General features: G+C 47.5%; 1 protein-coding gene across 3 annotated transcripts in view; it reads left to right on the top strand.

The window, feature by feature from the left end:
- Positions 1-1,233: 1,233 nt before the first annotated feature.
- Positions 1,234-19,672, top strand: part of LOC144611755 (leucine-rich repeat and fibronectin type III domain-containing protein 1-like protein) — a 122,754-nt gene continuing 104,315 nt past the window's right edge. For all 3 annotated transcript variants that reach the window (XM_078430995.1, XM_078430993.1, XM_078430994.1), the window contains exon 1: positions 1,234-2,289. The gene's annotated coding sequence lies outside the window, so the exon portion shown is untranslated. The remainder of the gene's footprint in view (positions 2,290-19,672) is intronic.

The raw sequence follows: 19,672 nt of genomic DNA, 5'->3' as shown, positions 1-19,672 counted from the left end.
TGTTGTTTCGGTTATAGACAATAGACAATAGACAATAGGTGCAGGAGGAGGCCATTCGGCCCTTCGAGCTAGCACCGCCATTCAATGTGATCATGGCTGATCATTCTCAATGAATCAGGGTTCTCATCTCATGCCGAGAGTGTCATCAAAGTCCCCCCTGAAGTCAGATTCAGGCGTTTCTCTAAGCCCCTGTCTTCAGGTTTGGTCTGTGCTGGGCTGGGCTGCGGCAGCTGTTGAGAGGGTGGGAGCAGTGCAGTGGCTCGATCGCTGAGTGCACGAACTGAGGGGCCAAGAGCGAGTCGGCCAGGAGGGACTCCCGATGTATCCCGTGGATCTGCAGGATAAGCTGGGGGAGGTGTGGGAAACGGCCCTCCTCCGCTCGGAAGTCTTGTAATGGGAAGATGGGGTTGGTGATCTGATTATTGAGGACATATGGCGCAAGGATTGTGAAGGGGGTGGCTCGGTTCCCGCGTATACCGGGTGTCCTCAATCTAAGTTGACTGCGGAAACTGGGAGGACTCGACGCCCCAATGGTAAACCTGTCTCCCCAAGCTCCTGGCGGTCCAAGCAGTGGCCTGAGCTGGGAGCCCGAGGTTTTGGGGAGGGAGGAGAGGAGATGGTGACCCACTGATGACGGGGGCCATCGGCGCATCATTAGTCCAGTCCCAGCCTGTTGGCGGTGTAGACACAGAGTGCTGGAGTAACTCAGCGGGTCAGGCAGCATCTGTGGAGAACATGGATAGGTGACGTTTCACAGAGTGCTGGGGTAACTCAGCGGGTCAGGCAGCATCTGTGGAGAGAAGGAATGGGTGACGTTTCGGGTCGAGGCCCTTCTTCCGGAGTGTGTGCTCGGGCCGGGCGTCGGCTCCGCTCCTCGCCGCTCACACACGTGCCTTTCATACATATGCATGCGGCGCCGTCACTCCCTCAGCGAGCTGCCCGTGTGATTCGATGCCGCAAATTCAACCCCTTCCCTCAGCCGTTCAAACCAGGCAAGCCCGATCTTTTTATTCCTTATTCTGTCTGTCTTATTCTGTTTTATTTTTTTTGCGTGCGGATGCATCGTGTGGTCTCAATAACTGAACGCGAGCGAGAGGGAGGGAGAGGGCGAGGGAGGGGGAGAGGGAGAGGGGGCGTCAGGTAGAGCCGCCGTCAGAAGACTGCACTTGCATCTCCACTCGTGTGGAGGATGCGGAGACTCTGATGTAGCCGGGATTTAAAGGGAGGCGATCAGCGAGGAGGGAGCGCTGCTGTTGCAGGTGTTGCTGCAGCTGTGGGCCGGCACATCTGTATCGCCCCCAGCCTCTGCAAGGACAGAGGGAGCGCTGCGTGCCAGGGAGGGGGCAGTGAGGGAGGGTGAGTGGGAGCCGGGCTCAGCTTACACGGGGCTAAATGCGCTGAGACTCGACTGCTCACACACACACAAGGCGGCGAGGATGCCCCTGGTTCCTCTCCCGTTCACCGCAACCTTCCCGAGCCCGAGACTTCCCCTGGAGAGCGGGCGGGGAGTCCGTTCCTTCTAGCGCCGACCACCGCCAAGGACAAGGGGGGTCGCCCGGCGTCCGGGGAGCCCACGGCCGGAGCCGGAGCCGGAGCCGGAGCCGGAGCCTCTGCAAGTGCGGGCGGAGCGGGACTCAGGAGCTGTCAGTGGTGCTGAAACACCCTCCATAGACAGGAGTCAGGAGCTGTCCGCGGTGCTGAAACACCCATCAGTGGACGGGGATCAGGAGCTGTCCGCGGTGCTGAAACACCCATCAGTGGACGGGGATCAGGAGCTGTCCACGGTGCTGAAACACCCCCCGTAGACGAGGATCAGGAGCTGTCCACGGTGCTGAAACACCCATCAGTGGACGAGGATCAGGAGCTGTCCGCGGTGCTGAAACACCCACCAATGGACAGGGGAGTCAGGAGCTGACCGTGGGGCGTTGAAACCATCGTGTGCGTGGATGGAGGTGACCGCGGTGCTGAAACCACCTCCAGTGGACGGGAGTTGGCCGCGGTGCTGAAACCAGGAGTGAGCCGGATCCGAACCTTTCTCTCTGCTGTGGTCGGGATTTTATGCACGGGCAGGAGGAAGCCGCTCGTCCTAAATCAGCTCGATTGCCTATTCATTTCTTTTTTTTTTTTTTTCCTTCTCTGTCTTGGTCAAGACTGTGGGTCTGGGAGCTCCTCAGTTCCTTAGTTGCTGCGGCGAGGAGGAGAAAGGGCAGAGCGGAGAAGAGGCAAACAGCTCCCGGGAACCCTCTAACAGCTCCTCTCATTGAAGCGAATTAATGTGTCTTTTCCAAGGTAAAACAATGGCCAAATTGTTCTCTTCCTCTGTTAGGTATCTGTCACTGCTCGTAATGTTGAATCTTAAGGAGATTTGTGACCATGGGGTGCGTGTGTGGCAGAGATTATATATTACATTTCCTCCAGCAGAACTCGAGCCTAAAATTGTAATATTAAAATATTGGAGAATGTTAATGACATTCATAATGCCACTTTGTGTTATGCCATTTGGGTTCGTATCTAAATTCTTTCATTCAGGTTAAGAACGGATCATATTTCAGAGATTCTCTCCCATTAAGTTATTAAGTATTGAAATATTTATTTGGGATAAAACATGGAAGTAATTGTGGTCAACAGTTAACTGTTTGTAAACTGCAGTGATTAGAATGATTCGAACACAAATATTGGATCGGACTGCTTGGATATGCTTTGTGTTTATGATGAATTAACTATATTTGTTGTTATTTTATTGCAAACAGATTTTTTGTTACTGTTATATTTTTAACAACGGCCTCAAGGGAGGGGTGAGCATGGCGTGTTGTTAAGGTCACATTCTTTTTACCAAGCTACTCATTTCCATCTGTAGGTAGTTCTAATATTTTAGACTTTTCTTCCCACAAAGAATTAATTGTGAGTTGTGGACTGCAGACCTAAAATAAGATGGAAGAAGCAAATCAAATTTGGGTCATCGACTTTAGTCTTCTCGATGAAACAATAGGCAGTATTTTCAAGGGTGGGTGTGTTGCCTGCTCTAACTTGCTGTCTCTGTGTGTGCGTCTGTGTGTGCGTCTGTGTGTGCGTGTGCTTGTGTCTGTGTCTGTGTCTGTGTCTGTGTCTGTGTCTGTGTCTGTGTGTGTGTGTGTGTGTGTGTGTGTGTGTGTGTGTGTGTGTGTGTGTGTGTGTGTGTGTGTGTGTGTGTGTGTGTGTGTGTGTGTGTGTGTGCGCGTGTATCTCTGTGTGTGAGTCTGTGTGTGTGTGTGTATGTCTGTGTCTGTGTGTGTGTGTGCGTGAGCACATACATAATTACTCATGGAAAGTGCCCTTCACATGCCTGGCAGAAGGTAAAATCCGGGCTGTTTCGGAGCACTATTTGTGCTGGGCAATACTTAAAAATGGGGGGAGAGCAGGTCAGCCACTGATTCCTCTCGCAGAAGCATCTCCTGCTGGATCTCACTGACATCTTTGGGTGAAAACAATGTACCCTTGGATGTGATGCTGGCAATCTCATGGATGGATAAAGCATTCAAAGAGCAATTGGAGCCAGTTAGTTTGCTGATCAGATGGGACAAAGCTGGTTTTAAACAGCCAGTGATTGTTAAAATGAACGGAAGAGTGTTCATAATGCATCGCTCCTTTTTTACATGACCCTACCAAGACGTACATTCTTCTTGGCAATAATCATAGATTGTATTGAAAACTCCACAATTAATTTTATTTTGAGGAAATTGTTTCTATGATAAGAGTGGCAAAGCAAAAGGATGTTGTAGATAATGGTAGTACAGAGGTGGAGAGACATCGCGGGCAATGTGTTGTCAGCAGATAACCACCATGTGATGTTCGAGAGCCCAGAAAATACTGTTCGATGGATTAGCTGGTGTGCATTTAATGCATTCCTGTGACATTCCTAATCTGCACGATTTTCAAGTACCCAGCAACAACTCCTATCGACTATAAGTTTAAATTCCAGATGGATCCAAGCCTCCAAAATCCTCACTCAACTCCGGTTGAGATTTACATCTGAATGGAACATAGAAGGCTTTTTTTGATAGAATCCAGAGCATCATGCACTGTACATAATCCATCACGCAAACATTTTGCTTTTTCAAGGAATTGATTGAACAGGAACATTCCCCCTGCTCTTCCTCAGAATCCATGGATGCCCAGAATAGAACCCAAATGTCCATCATGGCAGCAGCAAATTCCACCATTAAACATCTCTGCGATCTCCTCCTCTTGTCCATTGGTGAATTTCCCCATGTCCACACCCCTCAGGTCCTGAGCAGATAGACTTGTCTCCAAAGTCCATGGATATAATGATCCATTTCCATGCCCAATTGCCCAGGTGTGATTTAAGGATAAACCAACACCACACGTGTAAACCCTTCATGGCGGGTGGGTCTTGTCACCTTCACAAGCAGGAGAGTCATGGTAACTAACCCTGCACCCCATACACTAAATGAACAGACTACTTGATTCAAAGGGGTGTGCAGTAATGATGATGACAATGGGTAGCCATCCAGGTTGACCAAGACAAATCTTTTCTAAAACATTATAGAACCAGTACCTCCATCAGTGTATGTCATCCAGCACTGAACCAGTGAAATGTCAGAGGCACTCCCACTCCACACATAGCAACCAGTCCCAATCACCTTCAAGCCATGAACTGGCCTTGCGACACCTGATTGGAATGAACCCAATGATGCAAATTATGCTCATTGAAAACACCTGGTCTAATCTGGAAGATGGGCTTGCCTGGGTGCAACTGTCTGAGAGATTATAAAAGGCAGCCTGAAACAAAGAGCTTGTTTGCTGGAGGAAGGGCCAGGAATGCAGGCCTGCTGCTGCCAATTAGCATTGATTGAACCAGGTCTGTACCATAGTTCTGCTCTTCAGATTATGAATTGATGTGCTGGCAAGTATACATGTGCAAATAAATATTCAGGAGAAAAAATAGAACAGTCAGGAAAGATGAGATGAGCTGCTGCTTCTATTCTCAAGGAAAGCTGAGGCTGTGCCTAATGCTGAAAGATGAATTAATTATTGTACAGCAGTAGCTGCAGAGATGATGTTGCCATCTGTAAGGAGATCACGTCTACAATCCTTGAAGATAAGCTTAGAAGCATAGAAACATAGAAAATAGGTGCAGGAGTAGGCCATTCAGCCCTTCGAGCCTGCACCGCCATTCAATATGATCATGGCTGATCATCCAGCTCAGTAGCCTGTACCTGCCTTCTCTCCATACCCCCTGATCCCTTTAGCAAAAAGGGCCACATCTAACTCCCTCTTAAATATAGCCAATGAACTGGCCTCAACTACCTTCTGTGGCAGAGAATTCCACAGACTCGCCACTCTCTGTGTGAAGAAATGTTTTCTCATCTCGGTCCTAAAAGACTTCCCCCTTATCCTTGAGCTGTGACCCCTGGTTCTGGACTCCCCCAACATCGGGAACAATCTTCTCGCATCTAGCCTCTCCAACCCCTTAAGAATTGTATATGTTTCTATAAGATCCTCCCTCAGTCTTCTAAATTCCAGCGAGTACAAGCCCAGTCTATCCAGTCTTTCCTCATATGAAAGTCCCGCCATCCCAGGGATCAATCTGGTGAACCTTCTCTGTACTCCCTCTAAGGCAAGAACGTCTTTCCTCAGGTTAGGAGACCAAAGCTTGTTTGGAATGTTTAATCAGCGATTCAGGAGGAACCTCTTTAGCTGGAGGGACATGGAACTCGCACTCCCCTGACGTACCTTGACTGAAGAACAGAGTTGGGTTTGGGGTGGGTGCCAAGGTCTGCCACTGGGGGAAGTTGGCAAGGTGGGTAGGTTGGTACAGCTGAGTGCCCCAATTAGCTCTCAATGTCCCTGTGTTAAGAGAAGGAACAGTAACTGGACCGGCCAACTAATTTTAGTTCTGATGTTTATTCAGTGGTTTGCTCTGGATGTTGTAGATGTTGGGTAGATGCACAGTGTCTCTTGCCTAGAATAGGATAAGAAAATAACTGCAGATGCTGGTACAACTAGAAGGTATTTATTCACAAAATGTTGGAGTAACTCAGCAGGTCAGGCAGCATCTCTGGAGAGAAGGAATGGGTGACGTTTCGGGTCGAGACCCTTCTTCAGACTGCCTAGAATAGGGGCATTGAGAACCAGCGGACATAAGTTTAAGGTGAAGGGGAAAAGATTTGATGGGAATCTGAAGGGTAATTTTTTCTATACAAAGGGTGGTAGGAGTATGGAACGAGCTACAGGAGGAGATAGTTGAGGCAGGGACTATGGCAAAGTTCAAGAAACAATTAGACAGGTATATGGATAGAAGATGGACACAAAAAGCTGGCGTAACTCAGTGGGACAGGCAACATCTCTGGAGAGAAATGGGTGCATTTTGGGTCGAGACCCTTCTTCAGTCTGAAGAAGGGTCTCGACCTGAAACGTCACCCATTCCTTCTCTCCAGAGATGCTGCCTGTCCCGCTGAGTTACTCCACTTTTTGTGTCTATCTTTGTTTTAAACCGGCATCTGCAGTTCCTTCTTGCGCAGGTACATGGATAGGACAGGTTTAGAGGGAAATGGGGCAAATGCAGGCAGGTGGAACTAATGTAGTTGGGACATGTTGGCCGGTGTGGGCAAGTGGACCAAAGGGCCCATTTCATGCTGGATGACTCGATGACTCTATGACTCTATTTGTTGCATGTGGATCAAGCCAAGCTTGGCCCTGCTACTCACCCTGATGGACCTGCGGATCCAAGATCTGATGGTCAGTGTTTGCCCTCACCCTTCTGTCCACTCTTGCCCCTACTCCCTTCCGTGCCCCCTCCCTCTCCCCTTCCATTGACCCCCTCCCTCTCCCCCAGTCCCAACTTCTCTCCAAGAGTACCTGGTAGTTTCCAGCTATTATCTATATGCTAAAACTCTCGTATGTTTGTTTGTTTGTTCCTGAACCACAGCCAAAACGGTACACGAATGTGGGACAAATATAGGCCCACCTTACTCACCATCGTCCCTTTGGTGCTAATGGAAGGACTTTCATTGAAATCGGTGTTATATTTTAAAAGTTATTCACATTTTAAAGTTTAAATCTATCTCTGGGGGAGGGAGGGAGGGAGGGAGGATAAGGGGGGGTTGAGGGAGATGGAGTGGGGGGAGGGAAAGGGGGGAGGGGAAGGGGGTGGAGGAGGGAGGGAGGGGAGGGAGGGGAGAATGGAGGGGGTGGAGGGGAGAGGGAGAGGGGAGGAGGGGGGGTGAAGGGGGAAGGGAGGGACAGATGGAGAGAGGGGTGTAGGGGAGGGGGGAAGGGAGAGGGAGGGGAGGAGGGGAGTTAGGGAGGGGAGGAAGGGAGGGGAGGAAGGGAGGGGAGGAAGGGAGGGGAGGGAGGGAGGGGAGGGAGGAGGGGAGGAAGGGAGGGGGGGAAGAGAGAGGGTTAGGAAGAGGGGGCTACACCAATGCAGGAGAGGTTTGGGCCCAACAGGTCCACTTGGTCTAGTCACTTTTAAAAGACAAAGGGATTGAAGCTAACTGCAAATAGCTTCAGTAGCCTAAAAAAAACCCACTCCTTACTTCATTTAAATCAAAACTGCAGACTTGCTCCTTGAGACTGCTTACAGTGCAATGTGTAAAGACTTTTGAGCTGTGTAAAATGGATGAGGAGTTCTATCTAGTGTCAAGAGAATAGTACATTAAAATGTCTGGGGAGGAAATGTGGTGATGCATCTTTACCTCTGCTATGACAGGCCAGACCATGGGGTTAATTATTCAGCCAGTATCAATGGGGAGAGTGTTATTGCTGATCAGCTGACTGGTTTGATTTCATGCAAGTTAGTCCAAAGGGAGTTGGTCCTCACTGCCAATTCTCCTGAAATTGCCCAATTTTCCAAGGAAAATGATCCGAATTGCGAAGCGGGGAAAGTGGAGAAAAACAGGAATGTCAGAAGTGCAAATGAGAAGATGACATTAAGCTATGTGTCACAAAATGCTGGAGTAACTCAGCAGGTCAGGCAGCATCTAGGAGAGAGGGAATGGGTGACGTTTCGGGTGGAGGCCCTCTCTCCTAGATCAATTGTTCCCCTCAAAGCAACTCTGCCATTCCATGAGATTCCTGATTTCGTTTCACTGATTTATCCATGTATCCCTTGATTCCTTTAAAATATGAAATCTAGCAATTCCTATTTTGCATGAATTCTGATTGAGCCTCTGGTACAGAGATTCCAAACTCCAAATGATCTCTGCCTTTGATGGAGGTTGCAATCCCTAGTTCTAGGAGGCATCAATAGATAATAGACAATAGGTGCAGGAGTAGGCCATTCAGCCCTTCGAGCCAGCACCGCCATTCAATGCGATCATGGCTGATCACTCTCAATCAGTACCCCGTTCCTGCCTTCTCCCCATACCCCCTCACTCCGCTATCCTTAAGAGCTCTATCCAGCTCTCTCTTGAAAGCATCCAATGAACTGGCCTCCACTGCCTTCTGAGGCAGAGAATTCCACACCTTCACCACTCTCTGACTGAAAAAGTTCTTCCTCATCTCCGTTCTAAATGGCCTACCCCTTATTCTTAAACTGTGGCCCCTTGTTCTGGACTCCCCCAACATTGGGAACATGTTTCCTGCCTCTAATGTGTCCAATCCCCTAATTATCTTATATGTTTCAATAAGATCCCCCCTCATCCTTCTAAATTCAAGTGTATACAAGCCTAATTGCTCCAGCCTTTCAACATACGACAGTCCCGCCATTCCGGGAATCAACCTAGTGAACCTACGCTGCACGCCCTCAATAGTAAGAATATCCTTCCTCAAATTTGGAGACCAAAACTGCACACAGTACTCCAGGTGCGGTCTCACCAGGGCCCGGTACAACTGTAGAAGGACCTCTTTGCTCCTATACTCAACTCCTCTTGTTATGAAGGCCAACATTCCATTGGCTTTCTTCACTGCCTGCTGTACCTGCATGCTTCCTTTCAGTGACTGATGCACTAGGACACCCAGATCTCGTTGAACATCCCCTCTTCCTAACTTGACACCATTCAGATAATAATCTGCCTTTCTATTCTTACTTCCAAAGTGAATAACCTCACACTTATCTACATTAAACTGCATCTGCCATGTATCCGCCCACTCACACAACCTGTCCAAGTCACCCTGCAGCCTTATTGCATCTTCCTCACAATTCACACTACCCCCCAGCTTAGTATCATCTGCAAATTTGCTAATGGTACTTTTAATCCCTTCATCTAAGTCAGTAATGTATATCGTAAATAGCTGGGGTCCCAGCACCGAACCTTGCGGTACCCCACTGGTCATTGCCTGCCATTCCGAAAGGGACCCATTTATCCCCACTCTTTGCTTTCTGTCTGTCAACCAATTTTCTATCCATGTCGGTACCCTACCCCCAATACCATGTGCTCTAATTTTGCCCACTAATCTCCTATGTGGGACCTTGTCGAAGGCTTTCTGAAAGTCGAGGTACACCACATCCACCGACACTCCCCTGTCAATTTTCCTAGTTACATCCTCAAAAAATTCCAGTAGATTTGTCAAGCATGATTTCCCCTTCGTAAATCCATCTTTCTACATCGACCTTGTTGAGTGGTCTAAGAATTTTAATTCACCAAATGTCTTAGTCCCACATTGTGCTCCTAATTATTTTTTACAATGCGTGTGTCTATATTAAAACAGAGTGGTTGACCCAGTTTCTACAATGGAATTCACAATGGATTCCACGCTGGATGCCTTTACTCTGAAATGATCCCTGTGCCAGTTTATAGAAAAATAATTCAAGGAAGTTTTCCCAAAGCCCTGGGCAACATTTAGAGTCACTGAATAGTAACACAGCATGGAAACAATCCCTTCTGCCTAACTCACTTGCATAACTACATTCTGTATAAAAATCTCCCCCTTGGGTCTCCTTGAAATGTTTCCCCATCTCAACTTAAACCTGTGTCCTGTAGTTTTACACTCAACTACTCTTGGGAAGAGAGGGGGAGGGGGGGAAACTATCCCCATCCAGCCTTTCCATGCCCCTCATCATTTTATAAACTAAACGCAACTCTCAGTCTCCAGTGAGAACAATCCCGGCTTAAATAAAAGGTAGACACAAAATGCTGGAGTGACGTCACCCATTCCTTCTCTCCCGAGATTCTGCCTGACCCGCTGAGTTACTCCAGCATTTTGTGTCTACATTCGATTTGAACCAGCACCTGCAGTTATTTTCCTACACATCTTCCCGCTTAAATAAACCTCTCCTTGTCACAAAAGCCCCCTGTTCCAGGCAACGTCCTAGTGAATCTCACCACTTCCTCCCTGTACTGCAATGGTGCAGTGTTCCAAGTGAGGCCTGACCAGCATCTTATACATCTTATACAATGACCAGCATCTTATACATCTACAATACAATGTCCCAACTCTTACACTTAATACTCTTGCCTATTGAAGAGCCAACCACCTTTATCCTATCTATGTGTCATAATTTTCAGAGGTAAACCTGCCCCCCAGGAGGTTCCTCTGTGGATCAACGCTTGTAAGGTCTCTGCCATTTACTGTCAATGCCTGCCTCACTGTGTGTCAATTTTTCTAACATTTCCTTCCTCCACAACTCTGACCCCTTTTCACAAGCAAGTTATTGGCTGTGAAGTGCCCTGGGCTACTCCGAAATATGAAATTCGAGTTGTTTTTTTGTTCCTTTGATTAACCCTTGGTGAGCTCGTTCTCTCCACCTATTTCATTAGACAAGAAAGGCAGTTGGAATAACAAAGAACACAAACCTGACTTGTCTGTTTGTAGAGTCAACAGCGCTGTGTTCTGGGGCTGGTTCTTTGCCCAGATGGGTTAGGAACAGCAGACTTCCGATCCTGTGCAGGAAGGAACTGCAGATGCTAGTTTGTACCAACCATAGATACTAAATACTGGAGTAACTCAGCGGGTCAGGCAGCATGTCTGGAGAAAAGGAATAGATGATGTTTCGGGTCGAGACCCTTCTTCAGACCGAGAGTCGGGAGAAGGAAACTAGAGATATGAAGAGGTTCAAGGAACAAATGAATGAAAGATATGCAAAAACAAATCAAGGCCAGCAACAATGATCAGGGAAAGGTTGAGTCTACAGCGGCTTTCTCCTGGTGGATGTTTTGTCAGTGTAAGAGTCCCTGTTACTGATGCCAACAGTTGTTGTGGAGGAACTGAACTCAGTGATAATTGAGAACCAGCATTATTTTACCGTCAGGATGGTTCCTGACTTGGTGGGGAATGGGTGGTGATGCTCCTCCATGCCTGCTGCCCTTGGCATTAGTGGTAGAAGTCATGGATTTGGGTGGAGATTGCATATTGCAGATGGTGGTGGAGTGATTGGACAGTTGTACAGGTGGGTGGGGTGCTGGTGAGGCAGACTGTTGTATCTTGGCGGGTGTGGATATTCCTGAGTGATGGGTGATGGGGTGTCAGGAGTGAGTTACTCACCCAGCTTCAGTCCGGCCTTCAATGCCACTGTGCTTATGTGACTATCCATTGAGTTTCTGGTCAATGGTGATGCAGGATATTGATAGTGGCGAATTGGCAATCAGATACATGGGCTAACGTGATCTTAATGATGATGCTACTTTACTGTTGAATGGACCTGTTTACCGAGATACAGTGAAAATCTTAGTACTGGATTGAATGCACAACTATCAGGCCTTAGATAAACAATACAATACAATACAATATATCTTTATTGTCATTGTACCCAGGGGTACAACGAGATTGGGAATGTGCCTCCCATACGATGCAATAATTTAAGTAATTTAGACAGCAGCAACCCAACGAAACGAAACAGTTGTAACAGTTTTGGACAGGGTAAAGTGCAAGTTGATCTATGCGTTGTGGCCATCCGGCTCAGCAGGACCGGTTCATAGCAGCTATGGCCCTGGGGATGAAGCTGTTCCTGAGTCTGGAGGTGCGGGCGTAGAAGGCCTTGTATCGTCTGCCCGATGGAAGGAGTTCGAACAGACTGTTGCAGGGGTGTGAAGAGTCTTTGTGGATGCTGGTGGCTTTTCTGAGGCATCGTGTGTTGTAGATGCCCTCCAAGTCTGGTAGCTGTGTTCCGATGGCCCTCTGAGCTCCATGGACTACCCGCTGTAGAGCTTTCCTTTCTGCCTCTGTGCAGCTGAGGTACCACACAGGGATGCCATGCGTTAGGATGCTCTCTATGGTGCAGCGGTAGAAGGTCGTCAGCCGCTGTTGGGGTAAACCAGACTTTTTCAGTGTTCTTAAGTAGAACAGTCTTTGTTGTGCCTTCTTGACCAGCGCAGCAGTGTTATTGGACCATGTTAGGTCCTCCGAAATGTGAGTGCCCAGAAACTTGAAGCTGGACACTCTCTCCACACTGTCCCCGTTGATAGAGATCGGGGCATATTCCCCGTTATGTGACCTACGGAAGTTGATGATCAGCTCCTTGGTCTTGGTGGTTGTAGATGCATACTCAAGTGCCATTGAGTGTAGTGTAATCATGGACTTCACTCAGACAGTAAACAGTTGCCACGTTTCTGGTGGCAATAAGTTTTCAAAGTGACGTATTGCTTCCTTCTGCTGGAAAGGACATTGCCTGATGCCTCTGGCTGCATGGATGTGCATGCTCCTCTGCAGTCCATGCCTGATCACAATCTCAGTCTTGCTGCATGCAGACTTGGCCGCTTCAACTGCTGCGAGGTTGCAACTGTGCAATCATCAGTGATCATCCCCATTTTAGTTTAGCTTTAGCTTCAGAGGTAAAGCGTGGAAACGGGCCCTTCGGCCCATCAAGTCCACGCCGACCAGCGATCGCTAAAACTAACGCCATCCTACACACACACTGGAGACAATTTACAATCTGTACCGAAGCCAATTAACCCGACAAAGCTGTACGTCTTTGGTATGTGGGAGAAAACCCATGTGGTCACGGGGTGAATGTACAAACTCCATACAGACAGCACCCATAGTCAGGATGGAACCCGGGTCTCTGGGGCTGGGAGGCAGCATAGTTCCTGTACGATGGAGCAGCTGACGATCGCTGGTCCAAGAGACCACGCTGAGGTCCTCCAGCAGTGACGTCAAATTGGATTGTTGACCTCCAACAACCATCTTATGGACAAAGTGTGATTCCACGATTTGGAGCCTCATCTCCCTTGACACCCATAGACTAGTTTATCACCACTGTGACAAATAAAAGGGAGACAATAGAAAATAGGTGCAGGAGGAGGCCATTCGGCCCTTCGAGCCAGCACCACCATTCAATGTGATCATGGCTGATCATTCTCAATCAGTACCCCGTTCCTGCCTTCTCCCCATACCCCCTGACTCCGCTATCCTTAAGAGCTCTATCTAGCTCTCTCTTGAATGCATTCAGAGAATTGGCCTCCACTGCCTTCTGAGGCAGAGAATTCCACAGATTCACAACTCTCTGACTGAAAAAGTTTTTCCTCATCTCAGTTCTAAATGGCCTACCCCTTATTCTTAAACTGTGGCCCCTGGTTCTGGACTCCCCCAACATTGGGAACATGTTTCCTGCCTCTAATGTGTCCAACCCCTTAATAATCTTATACGTTTCGATAAGATCTCCTTGCATCCTTTTAAATTCCAGTGTATACAAGCCTAGTCGCTCCAGTCTTTCAACATATGACAGTCCTGCCATTCCGGGAATTAACCTAGTAAACCTACGCTGCACGCCCTCAATAGCAAGAATATCCTTCCTCAAATTTGGAGACGAAAACTGCACACAGTACTCCAGGTGCGGTCTCACTAGGACCCTGTACAACTGCAGAAGGACCTCTTTGCTCCTATACTCAACTCCTCTTGTTATGAAGGACAACATTCCATTGGCTTTCTTCACTACACTAGACAATAGACAATAGACAATATTGTCTGAGGTACTATGTTAGAGTCAACATGCTTGGTGATTGCTCTGAGATGGAGCAGCATATCACTAATTAAACTTTCTGCTGTGCCACCTTCTGCTCCACATCAACTGTTCTGTGTTCTCCTGGACTGTTCTCCATTTTGCCAACCTGTTTAATCACATGCAAGGTTAACCCCAGCTTACTCCTGATTAATTCACAAAGAACCTCCCAGATGGAACTGTTCCCCACGTTTAGATCTCTGAGACCATGTACCAGCTCGATAGAGCGCCTGACCTGAGCCTTTCTGAACATCACCCTCATGGCTGAGTCTTCAATGGCCTGACAGCTATCTGTACTCCCTTTAGGATGGTGTCACCTCTCTTGGTCACTTCTCTTGAGAAAATATGATTTTTGGGTCTTCATCCTACAAAACATTAGGTCCATTTTCCCCATTCACAATGTTATGTTTTAAAACTGTTCTAATTTGTTTCATTGGGTTGTTTAAATTAATACTGACTAGCTAATTAATTTATTGCATCGTATGGGAGGCGCATTCCCAATCTCATTGTACCCTGTACAATGACAATAAAGATATATTGTATTGTATTATATGTAAAGGGTAGTCACAGCCACTTGAACACTAATCCATTCCATGGTAGAGCCATCCAAAATGAGTTGGGTCTGAAGGAGGATCCCAACTTGAAAATCCTTGCTTATCCATCTTCTCCACAGATGCTGCCTGACCCGCTGAGTTACTCCAGCACTCTGTGAAACATCACCTATCCATGTTCTCCACAGATGCTGCCTGACCCGCTGAGTTACTCCAGCACTCTGTGAAACGTCACCTATCCATGTTCTCCACAGATGCTGCCTGTCCCGCTGAGTTACTCCAGCACTCTGTGAAACGTCACCTATCCATGTTCTCCACAGATGCTGCCTGACCCGCTGAGTTACTCCAGCACTCTGTGAAACGTCACCTATCCATGTTCTCCACAGATGCTGCCTGACCCGCTGAGTTACTCCAGCACTCTGTGAAACGTCACCTATCCATGTTCTCCACAGATGCTGCCTGACCCGCTGAGTTATTCCAGCACTCTGTGAAACGTCACCTATCCATGTTCTCCACAGATGCTGCCTGACCCGCTGAGTTACTCCTGCACTTTGTGCCTTCAACAACAGTTGAGAGCTAAATTCTGAAAAGAAGATAAGCACAAAATGCTGCTGTTACTCAGTGGGTTATGCAGCATCTCTGGAGAAAAGGAATTGGGGATACAGCATAGAAAAAGGCCCTTCAGCCCACTGGGACCACACCGGCCAGCGACTCCTGCACATTAACACTATCCTACACTCACTGGGGACAATTTTTACATTTACCACACCAGTTTACCTACATGTACGTCTTTGGAGTGTGGGAGGAAACTGAAGACCTTGGAGAAAACCCACGCAGGTCACGGTGAGAACGTACAAACTCCGTACAGACAGCAACTGTAGTCGGGATGGAACCCGGGTCTCCGGTGCTGCAAGGCAGAAACTCTACCGCTGTGCCACCGTGCCATTTCTAATAGAAACTTCTCAGCCACTGTTGAAGGGCTCAGTCGGTCAGGTTGAGGGAATTGGAACACTCTTGGTCTCTCTCTGGGAAAGCCCTCTGATGTGCTTTATCTGTCTCAGGCTCAGAGATTATTTCCTAATGACATTTAATGCAGGATATTAATATTAATATGGTTTATTATGCAGATTAATACTTGAGAATAAGGTCATTATTGAAGATTATCCCCGTCAGTCTTGCAAGTACTGAGGGGGAGAAGTCTGGTTTAGACCATGAATGCTCTGTGCCTCATGTTTGCATTTCATCCCATTGTTTGCATTAACTTTTCAACTTATGCTTTGCATAATTGACATTCCAAACAATATCTTAACGTTGGAATCACACTATAATCTATTGTTAACATTCAATAATTTTATTGTTTCTGTGATTTGATGTCTTATTCATCGTGAATGCTGGGTTTTAAGGCATTGTGGGGGATTTATCAATCTGCATTCTCGGAAAAGCTTTTAAAATAAATGGGTTATTGGGATTGTTAAAAATAATGGGACTTTAGGTGGATGCGGTGTGTAGATAATTACTGGAGTGACTGATGTTGCACGAGAACTCTCAGTAAATGGTGGACCTCACTGACTGAGAAAACCACCAAGAACAGAAGCCCCTCTGCCCAAGTACATACACAATGGCCAGCTCTCAGGATTCACTATAAACAAGTGATTCTTCACACAGCAGGATCCCACAAATAACAATGAGATGAGTATTGAGTTCCACTCACAGTCACAGAGTCACGAAACGGGCCCAACTTGCTCACTCCGGCCAACGTGTCCCAGCTACACTAGTCCCACCTGCCTGCGTTTGGTCCATATCCCTCCAAACCAGACCCATCCATGTACCCGTCCAACTGTTTCTTAAATGTTGGGATGGTCCCAGCATCAACTGCTTCCTCTGGCAGCTTGTACCACACACCCACCATCCTTTGTGTGAAAAAGTTACTCCCTCAGATTCCTATTAAATCTTTTCCCCTTCACCTTAAACCTATGTTCTCTGGTCCTCGATTCACCTAATCTGGGCAAGAGACTCTGTGCATCTACCCAATCTATTCCTCTCATGATTTTATACACCTCAATAGTATCACCCCTCATCCTCCTGCGCTCCAAGGAATAGAGTCCCAGCTTGCTCAACCTCTCCCTATAGCTCAGACCCTCGAGTCCTGGCAACATCTTTGTAAATCTTCTCTGGAACTTTTCCAGCTTGACAACATCTGTCCCATAACATGATGCCCAGAAATTAACAGAATACTCTAAATGCGGCCACACCAAAGTCTTCTTGAAAGAGTGAGTATTGGGAATGTTGAGCCATTTTATAAATCCAACCAAAAGGAAATTCAATTCCCTTCCCAAATAGGGAGAAATTTGGCAGTGTAGCACCCATCGGCATTGCAGTGGAAATATAACCACCCAACCCTCAAAAATACAACGACGCCCATTTCTAGTTCAGAAGGTTATTCGTTGATCAATTTTCTTTGCAAAATGTTATAGCTAGCCACTTTCCCAGCTAACGGTAAAAAGACATCAGAGTAGAATGGCACAGTGGCGCAGCGGTAGAGTTGCTGCCTTACTGCGCTTTTAGCGCCAGACCCGGGTTCGATCCCGACTACGGGTGCTGTATGTATGGGGTTTGTACGTTCTCCCCGTGACCTGCGTGGATTTTCTCCGAGATCTTCGGTTTCCTCCCACACTCCAAAGACGTGCAGGTTTGCAGGTTAATAGGCTTTGTATAAATGTAAATTGTCCCTAGTGTGCGTAGGATAGTCAGTGTGGACTCGGTGGGCCAAAGGGCCTGTTTCTGTGCTGTATCTCTAAACTAGAATCTAAACTAGAGTGATCAGAAGATAACAAGCAGTCCCTTCATGCTCGACTGGACTGTGAATGACTCCCTGGGGCTACAGAGAATCCTTGAAATCCCACTTAGAGCAGAGCAAGAAATCTCTCCTGACTGAGTGGGATGAAATGTAATGACCCTGAACCTGACCTGATCTCTAATTAGTGTTGGCCTAAGGTGAACCACCTCTTTAGGTCAGTGCTCCTTCCACCTGCCAAGAGGATTAGGATTTTCATTGCACTTCCTGGAGAGAGCTTGGACTCTATATTGGAATGGTTGGCGATGAATCAAGGCTCCTTCAGCATAGACTCCAAACATGCATGCCCAGAACCGTGAGTGCTGAAGGAGTTTAGAGTTGAGTTTAGAGGTATAGCACGGAAACAGGCCCTTCGGCCCTTCGGCCCATCAAGTCCGTGCCGACCAGCGATCCCCCACACAGTAACTCCATCCTACACACACTGGGGACAATTTACCAAAGCCAATTAACCAGTGGGAACACCTGGAGAAAACCCACGCAGGTGACGGGGAGAACGTACAAACTCATTACAGGCAGCACCCGTAGTCAGGAAGGAACCTGGGTCTCTGGAGCAGTGAGGCAGCAGCTCTACCCGCTGCACCACAGTGGATTATTCACACTTGCTCTCGCATCTTGTCAGTCGACTGTAACTCATCACTCCAACGTTGACCTACTTAGCAGCAGTCGGGATGTAACAGGGTGCTCTGCAACGGGGAAGGAATTTTCGCAACAGGATGAGACCAGCTGAAAACCGACTGTAGCGACAGAAAATAGCCATTCAATCTCACAGTCCTGTTGTAAGACTGCTCTCTTTGTCTGCAGCTTCCCCCCCTGCTGTGCTTTGAAGAATTAAAATGCCCGACTGCAGCACAGACATCTGCCCAGCCTGAACAGTCCTTACCGTCAATAAGCCATTACCTGGCCAAGAGCCATTTGACCTGCAGGTGGGAAGGAATATGTTAGTCGTTCATTCCACCTTTGGGTTTCTCCTTGCTAGGTTCAAATGCATTCTCTCCCTATTTTAAATTTCAACATTACTGTTCTGTTTTATATATATATATATATATATATATCGCAAAGACATGCACGTCATATCTGGGTAGCACGCCACAAAGGATTTCCATTGTACCTCGGTACAAGTGACAATAAACTAGACCGTCATAGTTATACAGCATGGAAACAAGCCCTTCGGCCCAACTTGCCCACACCGACCAACATGCCCCATCCGTGCCACCCCCACCTGCCTGCATTTGGCCCATATCCCTCTAAACCTATCCCATCCATGGACCTGGCCAAATAGAGTCATAGAGTCCTACAGCACAGAAAGAGGCCCTTCGGCCCATCGTGTCCGTGCCGCCTGTTACCAAACACAGTCTAATTTTAATCCCATTTTCCCGAATTTGGACCGTAGCCCTGAATGTTGTAGCATTTCAAGTGCCCATCCAAATGCCTCTTAAACGTTGTGAGTGTTCCCGCCTCCACCACCACCCCAGGCAGTGAGTTCCAGACTCCAACCACCCTCTGGGTGAAAAAGTTCTTTCTCACATCCCTCCGAAACCTCCCTCCCCTTACCCTGTATCTATGTCCCTTAAATGTTTCTTAAACGTTCAGGTTTGTAGGTTAACCTGTAAATTGGCCCCTTGTTTGCAGGGAATGGGATAGCATTGGACAGATGATCAATGGACTCGGAGGGCCGAAGGGCCTGTTTCAATGCTGCATCTTTAAACTTAAAACCAACCTTAAAAAAATAACCGTTATTAATAAAAGTAGAGACCTGGGAAGGTAGAGGGCATGCCCAGTTTACCCCTCAAAGCCCCAGACGTGATTTCCATCAATTAATCATTTCCAGTGCCCAATATTTACAGGGGCTGCCTTTTGCTTTGTAGTCAGACAGAGCCTCTATTTCAGTCTCCAACCTTTTACAGTCGATTTCTCAGAATTTGTACTGCTCGACTCATCAAAGCTTCTAAATAGGTCAAGGATAGTGCGTTGGACTTTGACAAAACACATTAGATTATCCTGCTTTCAGTTCTGGTATAATGCCAATCCAAGTTTAAATCACCATGGTTGATGTTATGAAGGCAGAGGTTTCTTGAAGTCCAGACTTGCACACATCAGCACAGGGTTAGTGTTCGGTGTCTGAGGGTCGTTTCATGTCCATCATGCCGGGCTCTCAAATTCCGATAACGAGACTCTGTGCAGCAGCAGAGTGGTTGAGTAACTTGGTTGGCCAGCAATCTAAAGTCTGATCTCTCAACCTGCAACATGAGAGTTCAAATCACACTGGGAAATGGGAATGAGTGGGATTTAACAAGCATAGATTCAGTAACAGTGGCGGCACGGTGGCGCAGCTGTAGAGTTGCTGCCCTACTGCGCCGGAGACCCGGGTTCGATCCCGACTACGGGTGCTGT

The sequence above is a fragment of the Rhinoraja longicauda genome, chromosome 41 (genome assembly GCF_053455715.1).
Source record: "Rhinoraja longicauda isolate Sanriku21f chromosome 41, sRhiLon1.1, whole genome shotgun sequence".
Classification (NCBI taxonomy): domain Eukaryota; kingdom Metazoa; phylum Chordata; class Chondrichthyes; order Rajiformes; family Arhynchobatidae; genus Rhinoraja; species Rhinoraja longicauda.
The sequence above is the reverse complement of the archived record's forward strand: the minus strand, read 5'-3'. Positions and strand labels throughout refer to the sequence as shown.